Source organism: Pteropus vampyrus, unplaced genomic scaffold (assembly GCF_000151845.1).
Source record: "Pteropus vampyrus isolate Shadow unplaced genomic scaffold, Pvam_2.0 Scaffold152, whole genome shotgun sequence".
In the NCBI taxonomy this organism is placed as follows: domain Eukaryota; kingdom Metazoa; phylum Chordata; class Mammalia; order Chiroptera; family Pteropodidae; genus Pteropus; species Pteropus vampyrus.
Genome location: NW_011888933.1, coordinates 842,519 through 853,421, shown reverse-complemented (window position 1 = coordinate 853,421; position 10,903 = coordinate 842,519).

The window sequence follows — 10,903 nt, the reverse complement described above, 5'->3', positions numbered from 1 at the left end:
AAGCTCTCTCAAGCACCTGACCCAATGTCAAATGATCCTTTCTACACATTAGTTATTATGTTCCCCTTCGTAATGTCTTTTTGCCTGCAGAAACAAACACCTCCAAAACTTCTCAGGTATTTTCCTGAGCTTGAGTACTGATATCATACATGGCCTTTTCTCTAATCACTGTGCATTTCCTGTGCACGTCATTTTTCTATATATAAACTCATTCCTCAAAGGGGTTAACTGGGAGTAGAGTTTGTACAAAGCCACTGTGACTAACACGTTCAGCCCTACCTAGGAATGACCAAATTCCTGATTACCTTTGCTCTTGGAATTAAAAGAATGGAAATCATTTCATAATCCTGCCAGTTTTCTTCTCTTCTTCCTCCTCCTCTCTTCTCTTTTTCCTCTTTTTCTCTTTCTGTCTCTCCTCACTCCCTCAATTCCCCAGAGTTTCTCATAGTCATCCTTACTCCTGTCTGTCATCCATGTCACCTACTGAGTGATTTGGGCAGATTTCTTTCTAGCATAAAGGGAGCAATAAAACCTGTCATTGGCTGCAATTTTGACAAATTCAGAAAGCATCAAAAGATTTAAAAAGGAAAAGCGGAAGAAATTTAGTACTGTCTGATAATGTCATAGGCAGGCCAGAGAGGAAAAATAATAAGGAAGATGGATATAGGCAGAATGGTCAGGTTCTAAGATAGAGAGCAAAGGGCACCTGGAGGAGTAAGTCAGCCAATATTTTCTACTTAAACTATTCACTTAACTAAATTAACATGAGCTAAATATTTTGTTTCAAAGGTGTCTTAGCTTAGGCTGCCATAACAAAATACGATAGACTAGGTGACTTAAACAACAGAAATTTATTGGAGTTTAAAAAAAAAAAAAAGAGAGACAGATATTAAGCCACCATAGAGCTTAATTCTCACAAGAGGCCAAGTCATACGCTCTAACTAAAATTTAAATTATAGGCCCCTGACACACTTGTGGTGAAGGAATCGGTTAAGCATGTGAAATCTCCATTTGGAAAAGGAGAGGATGGAAAACACACAGATGTCACTTTTCTGGGGCACAGTGAATGAAATCTTGAGAATCAGTGGTGCCTACTTTTCCCTTGAAATTATTATATTCTGACCAAATCCTGCTGGTTGACACATCCTGTCTTTAGATATGTTAATTCAAGATGGCTCCTCCAATTAGTGAGTTTATATGTAAATTATTTACTTACCCCAGAAATAATTACAACAGCTGTCCTAGTGTGAATTTTAACACAATGAAACACCAGTTCCTAACAACACTTGGGGTAGGAATTTGGGTCACAGGGTGACTCCTGAACACACATAGGGGACTTCTATGGGACTTCCCTAGTTTAGTCAGGAACACTCAGGCAGCTGTGGTCTTTGTTTTGCAACACATGCTCTTTTGAATTTTGAGTAAATGTTACATTAAAAATTATTCAAAAAGCAAAAGAGTAGTGGGAAAAAAGGTAGAAAGTCATGAGTCCAGGTGGCCGAATGGCTCTTGATTAGCACATTGAATGCTCTCATCGCAAAATGATGATAATGTAGGCAGATATTAATGTATTTTCAATGATCTCTCCATGCTGCTGTAGCCACTGATGAAAATTGCCTTGTTCTTAACAGCTTAGCAATTTAAGCTCAGTGGTTATAGTTCAGCAGCAGTTCAATAAAGTGCCTCAAAATGCCCCATCACAGCGTTCATGTTTCTAAGCAACTATTTCTATAGCAGTGTTTCACTAACCTATGATTAAATAAATTAGCACCCTCTATGTATGGGGGCTGAGTAACAGCTTTTTGGGAAATTTGAAATTCATGAACTATTTTGCATCCTGCTTCTTATTTTGGCCTTTCATTTAGTTTTACCCATTTTGCATTTAAGGTACTAAAATTTCAGGTGTATTACATGGAGGAGGGAAAAACACATAGATTTCAATAAAAATACTAATTAAAGGGGTCGGAAGTATGATACAGTGACTATATATTGATTAAAAATATTTTGGCTTCACCTGCAGAGGCACAGTCAGGGTCCAGGCAGAAAGCAGTGAGTTTTTGGCCAGCTTCTCCTGAGGTGTTGGAGATAGGACTATAATAGTGAAGGAAGATAGATTACATCTTCAAGTCACCTATCTTGATATCTTTCTAGAAAAGGAAAGCTTGGAAGAGAATGCTCTGAAGTTGACTCAGCTAATAATAATTAGTACATTCTCAACGATCTTCCCCACACTGCTGTAGCCACTGCTAGAAATCGCCTTGTCTAGAACTGTTTAGCAATTAAAGCTCAGTGTTCATAGTGCAGCAGTGGGTCCCTAAAGTGATAGGTGCTTCCAAATAAAGTTTCCTAATAATCTCACTTTACAGATGAGAGAAGCTTTGAAGCAACAAAGTAGAAGTGCAAAGTAGCCCTTGCTCTGTTCTTTCAGCTAGTAGCAATAACAAATGGAGAAATGAAGTAATAAATCCCAGACAATCTAGGTTAATAAAACCATATCTAAAACAATGTAGTAACGTTAGCAGGTGTCTTTTTAAGAGATCATGCATGCATATGTTATCTATGTATAGAACAGATATGATGCAACAACTTTCTTTATACAGAAGTACATAAGACTGGCAGAAATAAATGGTTTGGAAATTTCTGTAATCACTAAGAATCAGCGGCTGTCAGGATGGGAAAACAACATAACACTGAGAAATTGAAGTACCATCCCGTAGAACTTTGATACGTTCAGTACTAAGGTGTTGGCATAGTTGGAAATCGTTCACTTTTTCCTCTGCGCTTCATCCCAAGTCCAGAGTAGGTCTAATAATCCAGACGAGGAAAGTTATGCAAGCAGAAGGTGGTCTGGGTCTCTCCGAACCCTTATCTTGAACACTGGAAGAGCGACAGTCTGTCCCTAACTAATCTGGAGATTCTGCTTTCTGGGGCTTTCTTGCCAGTGATGTTGCTGGAGAAGACCAAGGGAAGCAAGGAGACTCTAACTGCCTGACTTCTTATTTAATGCTCATCTAAAAAAGTCCACGGAGGAACACCCTGAAGCTCTCTCAAGCACCTGACCCAATGTCAAATGATCCTTTCTACACATTAGTTATTATGTTCCCCTTCGTAATGTCTTTTTGCCTGCAGAAACAAACACCTCCAAAACTTCTCAGGTATTTTCCTGAGCTTGAGTACTGATATCGTACATGGCCTTTTCTCTAATCACTGTGCATTTCCTGTGCACGTCATTTTTCTATATATAAACTCATTCCTCAAAGGGGTTAACTGGGAGTAGAGTTTGTACAAAGTCACTGTGACTAACACGTTCAGCCCTACCTAGGAAAGACCAAATTCCTGATTACCTTTGCTCTTGGAATTAAAAGAATGGAAATCATTTCATAATCCTGCCAGTTTTCTTCTCTTCTTCTTCCTCCTCCTCTCTTCTCCTTTTCCTCTCTTTCTCTCTCTGTCTCTCCTCACTCCCTCAATTCCCCAGGGTTTCTCATAGTCATCCTTACTCCTGTCTGTCATCCATGTCACCTACTGAGTGATTTGGGCAGATTTCTTTCTAGCATAAAGGGAGCAATAAAATCTGTCATTGGCTGCAATTTTGACAAATTCAGAAAGCATCAAAAGATTTAAAAAGGAAAAGCGGAGGAAGTTGAACAGTAGAAGAAATTTAGTACTGTCTGATAATGTCATAGGCAGGCCAGAGAGGAAAAATAATAAGGAAGATGGATATAGGCAGAATGGTCAGGTTCTAAGATAGAGAGCAAAGGGCACCTGGAGGAGTAAGTCAGCCAATATTTTCTACTTAAACTATTCACTTAACTAAATTAACATGAGCTAAATATTTTGTTTCAAAGGTGTCTTAGCTTAGGCTGCCATAACAAAATACGATAGACTAGGTGACTTAAACAACAGAAATTTATTTTCCCACAGTGCTGGAGGCTGGAGGTCTGAGTTTAGAGTGCCAGCATGATTGGGTTCTGGTGAAGACTCTCTTCCTGGCTGACAGATGGCTTTCTTTTTGCTGTGTCCTCACATGGCAGAGAAAAAGCAAGCTCGCTGATGTCTCTTCTTATACAGGCAGTAATCCCACATGAAGGCCATACTCTCAAGGTCTCATCTAAATCTAATTAACTCCCAAAGGCTCCATCTCCAAATACCTTCACATTGGAATAAGAACTTCAACATATGAATTTGGGAGTGGGGTGGCATAATTCAGTCTACAGAAAATGTTTTCCAACTATGTCTTAAAAAAGAGATGTTCAAAAGTACAAGGTGGAAGAAAATTCACAATCTTTATGTCTTTCGCTCTCACATCGGACCATAAACTAAGCTGAGAAAGTAAAGTATTTTTCGAATGGTGAAACAGAAATTGCACCAACCACCTCACCACTTGGTGACACTCATAATTTCAGGGACCCAGTTCAAAGCAAGAGAACTCAGTTCATAAACAATGCTTATACAGTGGTAAAATAAATTCATAAAGCTGAGTAGTTAGACATTATTTCAAATGTACTTATTAAATAAGTTTAAAACATTTCTTTTTTCTACTAAAGTTCTTGGGACTACACTCAAAAGACAAACATAAACTTTGATCTTAAGATTGTATATTCTACACATGTTTTTTTCCCCCATGCCTTGATTAATTTTTTATACGTTTAACTTTTGAACTCTATTTTTTGAATTATTATTAAATTACTTTGTAGAAAGATATACAACATTTACTAATAAATTATTAAGAAGGTCATTATGTTTTTTGATGACTAATGGAGTTTGCTTCATAAGAAATAACTGACAAGTTTTAAATTCTGAACTATACTTGGTTATTTAAGTTTTTCATTGTAATGAGAATTTCTCATTTTATTTATAAAAGCCTATAGATTATGAAGATTATCTGATGCAAATTTTTAAAATATTCACCCTATGAAAATACTAGCAAAGAGTATCAAATAATATAAAAATATAGAGTATAATGTATGTTGGTCACTGTGTTCAATTTTAAAAATATTGTTGCTATTTTTAACTCCATAGTTACATTTATTACAATGATCGCTTTTATGAAATCTCTATAATATGGCTTTTGATTGACCATGATTTGTCTCTGTGTAGTAGTAAACGTCTAGCAATACTCCCAATAAACTGATGTGTGGTTAAAATTGAAGAGAAAAAGATGACTAGTAGACACAAAGATGGCAGTTCCATGTTGTTCCTTTTCTAATGACACTAGCATAACTGTTTATGAGCCACGGTCAGATAGTAAATGAAATATTCTCATTAACTTTGTTTTTCTAAAGCTTTTACGACCTGCTCCTACCATCAGTGAGCCATGTGAATTTTAGGGCTTATGGCTAAGTGGGATATTACAGAAATAAACAAAAATAAAAACATTTACCCTTATTGCTCAGTTTGTTTTGAACTTAAAAAGAAGGCAGATCTTTTGGTTCCAGGTAGGATATGATAGATTGTAATGGGCCAAAGTTCTCTTTGCAATAACTGATAAAGAAAAAGAACTAGATGAATTACAAAAAATATTTTTAAAGGCATAAGAATGAAATAGAAGAAATGAGGACTAAATGAACTAAAATTCCAGAGAGGAGAGAACCTTTTCAAATTGAGTTGACAATCATTAGATGTTATCCTGAGGCCATATAGTACTTCTGGTGAACCCTGAGACTTGGAATCTGCATAGGCAGGCCCCCATAATGCATCACTTTGGTTCTCCTTATCTATTTCCCTTGTACCCATCTAAGTCGTTGCTCAGTTTAAAAGAATCTACCTACTCTAAGTTGGTCAGATCTGTTCATTATTTCCATGTACCCTGTTACAACAATTCTCACATCTTTTTATATATACACACACACAAATAAAATAATACATGCACATAGGTGTATAATACACCTATGTATAATACACCTATGTGCATGTATTATTTTATTTGTATATAACTGCTGCCAAATATGAAAATGTCCTATATGTTTTAAATAAACTATCATTTTCATGGCACTTGACATATTTATAAAACAATATTTATATGGTGTTTCTGTTTGAGATGTTGAAAGATGAATTAATAAATTAGAATTATCATAGCCAAATAGAATTTCCTCATAGGTAACTATCCATATTCTTTAGGGCAAAATATATTTAAAGCTGTAGTTATTAGAATGCCTTTGTTTCTAAAAGTTATTGAAGTTAAATGACTACATTTGCACTAAAGGAAACAAAAATGAATGTATTCAAGTAAATATGACAGAAGTTGTGAATTGAAATGTTTCTGTTGACTTCTCTCGAATTTCTTTGAGTCTAATCTGTAGTTCCTGATTTTGGTGCTATCAGACTCCACCTCCAGGTATCCCATATTATTTTGATATTTGAGAAAATATTATTTGTGTGTTATCATTTAAAATGTTTTCAGCGGAATGTAAAGTATTTCAGTAATAATTTTTTTTTATAATAACCAGTATTATTAAAGTCGAGCCCAAGTAGTTATATCTTTTTTTTTTTTTTTAATTAAACACTTGCATTTCAAACTCTGTGGCACAGGAATAGAAATGAGTAGCAGGGTCTACAAAATAAAATGATTGTCTAAGGAAGTTCAAAGCCAAGTAGAGGAGAAAAACAAGCAGACAATAAAGCCAATGTTGAAAAATATAGTCCACAGTAGAAAATTTTTATGAGGTGCTGTATATAATATACGCTAGAAATAAAAATAAGAATATGGTACTTTATGTTCATATAGGGCGGGGGTGGGGATCCAAATGAAAAGAGGAGACAATCTGAGGGTGGGAATGCAAGTCATAAATAGCTTCATTGAGAAGCTCGACTTCTCCTTCTAAGCAAGTTGCTTTAGGTAAGAGTACTTTTTGTTTATCTTTGTTTTTACTAGCCATGGTATATTATCTTCATTACAAATAATTTATACTTGTGCATATGTGTAGGTGTGGATAGATGATAGGTTTATCCCAGAGAAATTGTGCAGTTTGAGGTATTTCTTTTCATGGTAGATTTTATTCATCTTGGGAAGAATATTTCTGTTGGGATCTTATAAAAATGCTATTATGCCCTGATTAGTTCTTGATAAAGAAACCACTGTAATCTATTGAGGAAAGGAAAACTTTTCAAAAAATGTTGCAGGAATAACTAAATATCCATATGAAAATAAAATAATCCTGTCCTCTATCTCACACCACATACAAAAAATGAATTTGAAATGAATCAGAGACCTAAATATAATTTTGGTAATTTCTTTAGACATATTCCAGTTTACTAATTCTCACTGTGCCTGATGTGTTATTTAAGACATCTATTAAATTCATTTTAATTATTATGTTTTTCACATTCTTAAAACCTTATGTGAACTTTCAAGTCTCTTGAACCAATATTTTTATTTTAACTCTTACTTTTTCAACACATTTTATGTTCTTATGAAACAATTGTGATATCTATTTAGCTTTGTTAGTCCAGGGCTGCTATAATGTTGTGACTTATAACTTTGTGTGACTTTTTGTTGGAAATTTAAGAAGCTTTGATTTAAAGTATATTATTTCAGAGAACATTTGCATTTATTTCTACCAGGTACTCAGAGAGAATAATATTCTGAGTTCACTTTAAATTAAATCTAGGTCACACATGGACACGTGACATGAAATATCAGGAAGATTTTTTTCTCCATCCTGCACTCCCACTCACTCACATTACACACTCTACACAGAGCCACAGCCAAGACAGGCAAATCACTTTCTAATTGTAGCTCACACACTAATGTGCTAAGGGTATTATTATTTGAATAACCCATCCTTATGTGTTGGAGGGGTATCCAACTCAATTCTCCATCTTTCTCAGGCCCTTGGTTTCCTCTACTGTTGCTTTAACATTATCAAAACTGAGGCTCTGCGTCAGTAGTGGCAGCAGACACTCAAGAAACATTTCTAAGGAATTTTTCTGAAGAAAACCTGAGGAAACATTTTTGGCCTCAAATTCTTCCCTTTATTTTAGAGCCAGCTACATAGAACACTGATATTGAAGGTATGAGGGCAACTAATAAGAAGCAGATTCATTATGAAGAAATTTTGAAGAATTATTTGTTTTCAGGACTGAGTGAATTATTTTATATGAAGTTTCATAAAATCTTAAGCTAAAAGAGATCTCAAGGATTATCTAGTTCAATATTGTCTCTTTGGTGTCTCTTTAAAAATTCAACAATATTTCTTATATGTCACACTATATTTGACATAGTAGTAGACACTGGAAAACTTAATTACTAAGATCCAGTCTTTGCCTGGTGAAGCCTATGATATAGTGAGAGATGTAGACACATTTCAGTGTATTGTGTAAGTCTAACAACGGAGATACTCACCATAAAACCACTGATAAGAGATCTTAATTTACCTTGGTGGATCATAAGTGACTTTCTGGAGAAAGAATTTTCTAATCTCAAACTTAAAAAAATGAGTAGCAGTGAGATAGGTAAAGAAAGAGGTAAAAGGCATTCCAGGCATAGAAAACAGTATGGGCAAAGGATACTAAGTGAGAATTAGCTGTACACCATATAGATTGCACATAAAAGAATAAATAAACAAAGTTTCTAAAGTTTGTGAGGATATGAATACCATGAACCATGAAAATGAATACAATAGTAAAAGAGAAGACAACTTTTGGACATATTTTTACATGAAAATATAATAGAATTAAACCTGATAAAACTTTGAACTATATTTAAACAAAAATGTCAGGTCATATTATTAATAAACAAAAAATGTATTTGGAAGTTTTATTGCTTTATTATTTTAAATAAATAGAATAAAATTGTGAATACAGAACTTAAATTAACAAATTATTTAGGCATCTTATATTTCCTGAAACTGGATATAGTTGTAATTTTTATGTTTGTAAAGTTCTAGGGAAAACAAAACAATGTTTACATGCATTTCTTGGTCATCACCTCATTCTATATAAAATACATTCCATGTATGTCACTCAGAACATAAATGATTAAAATGAAATTGTAACTTAAACATTCCCATAACCCAGCATCTGAGAATTTGCGGTATTTTCCTTAGGTTTGATTTAAGTGTGTGTGTGTGTGTGTGTGTGTGTGTGTGTGTGTGTGTGTGTGTGTGTGTTTATATAAACATAAAATCAAGTGAGTAGTCAGAAAAATGATTTTTTTTCTTTGCTTATTTGATTGTCTGCATTTTGATTGATCTATATTTTTCCTGAGAATGTTTTTTCTCTTGTTTTAGAGATGTGATTGCCATCCTTAAAGATTAAGTAGCTGATAATTTCATTAGAATATGAAAATTTAGAATTCTAAAATTACCAAGATGTAGGGCTATAAGTCTTCTAGCAGAAACTTAAAACCAGGGAGATCGAGTTGCCCAAAGGATCACAACTCATTGATCAGCTATGAACTAGAGTTCTGATCTCTTGCCTCCGTATTAGGGTGGTTTCCATTGCTAACATCTATGAAACTTACAAACTTCCACAAAATTACTTTGTAAAGTCACACATGGTGATGAAGACATTTAAAAATTCTTGGTAGTTAGATTTCTTGAGGATAAATGTGCAGTGATATACGCATAAGTTGCTAGGATTTGTGATGGTTACCTAAAGATTAACTGATATTTGGGAGAATGGAGAATACCCTCTGATACAGAGAAGGTGACTCCAAATCAGATTTTTCTGTGTGACTCCGGTTGCCTTTTTGGAGGGTGGGAATGGATTGGTTGAAAGTTGCTCTTAGCATTAAAGAGTTGAATTTTACTTCTTGACATTATCCTTTTCTAACATAAATAATTAGTAATTTCATTAGTTTAATTAAAAGATCTTCACTTTTGTATTTCATTGATCATCATATTCCTGCATAAAATTAATCTCTGGAACATTTATGTAAGTAAGCTACAATACAGCTAAAACCCACACTGAGTTCATATAAAATGTCTCAAAAGAAATTATACTTTCATTGACAGAAATAGCATTTGTTGAATATTTACTGTATTATGTGATGAATTGTATGTATGTTCTAAATGACGACAAACTTAACTTTTAAATTACTATTAAATTATGTTCTTAAATAGTTTGACCTACTAACTTATACTTCCATGTGACTTCTCTTTTGCTATTTATAACAAGGAGCACAATAAGTAAAGGTAATTAATATAATACCTAAAACATTTCATATAAAAGTGAAAAAAAATTTGAGATCTTTTCAGTATAAATAACATACTTTTATTTTCCTAACAACTTAAAGAGTGTTTTCTCTTGCTTATAGTAATTTAAGAAAACTTAAAAAATATCAATTATATCTCCATAGAGCTATTACTATGCCCTAGGGCAAAATGATATTACTTATTCAAAATATTTTATTTAGTTATTTTATTATAGTTTATAAATATTTGTTTTATAAAAATCTTATAAACAAAGATTTGAGTAAAACAATATGAATGCATGTACATAGAATAAAATGAACTTCTTTGTTGGGGAAAGACTGGGAAATTTTGAGTACTTACTATATTATGGTCTAAATCATTAACAAAGTAACCATTTTTAAATAGAAGTGAAATATTGAGATAGGCCCCAAGTTGATCAAAATTACTTTAAAAGACTTATATCCTTTGACATTGTGATTTTACTTCTAGTAATCTAGCCTAAGGAAATATTTTAAAACATAAGGGTATTTTTTTTAAAAAGGGAAGATATGTAAAAAGATTTAAATTTCAAAAAAAAAATGATCAAAGAGAATATATTAACTCAGTACAATTGTATGTGGCCATGAAAAATTATGAATCTAAAAACTTTATAATAGTGTGTAAACTTTATTGTACAGTTGAATATAATTTGTAAACTCAACTATTCAAGACCAAAAGAAACTATTTATAGAAAAATGTTGAAAGGAAATAAAATGTTGATAGATTTT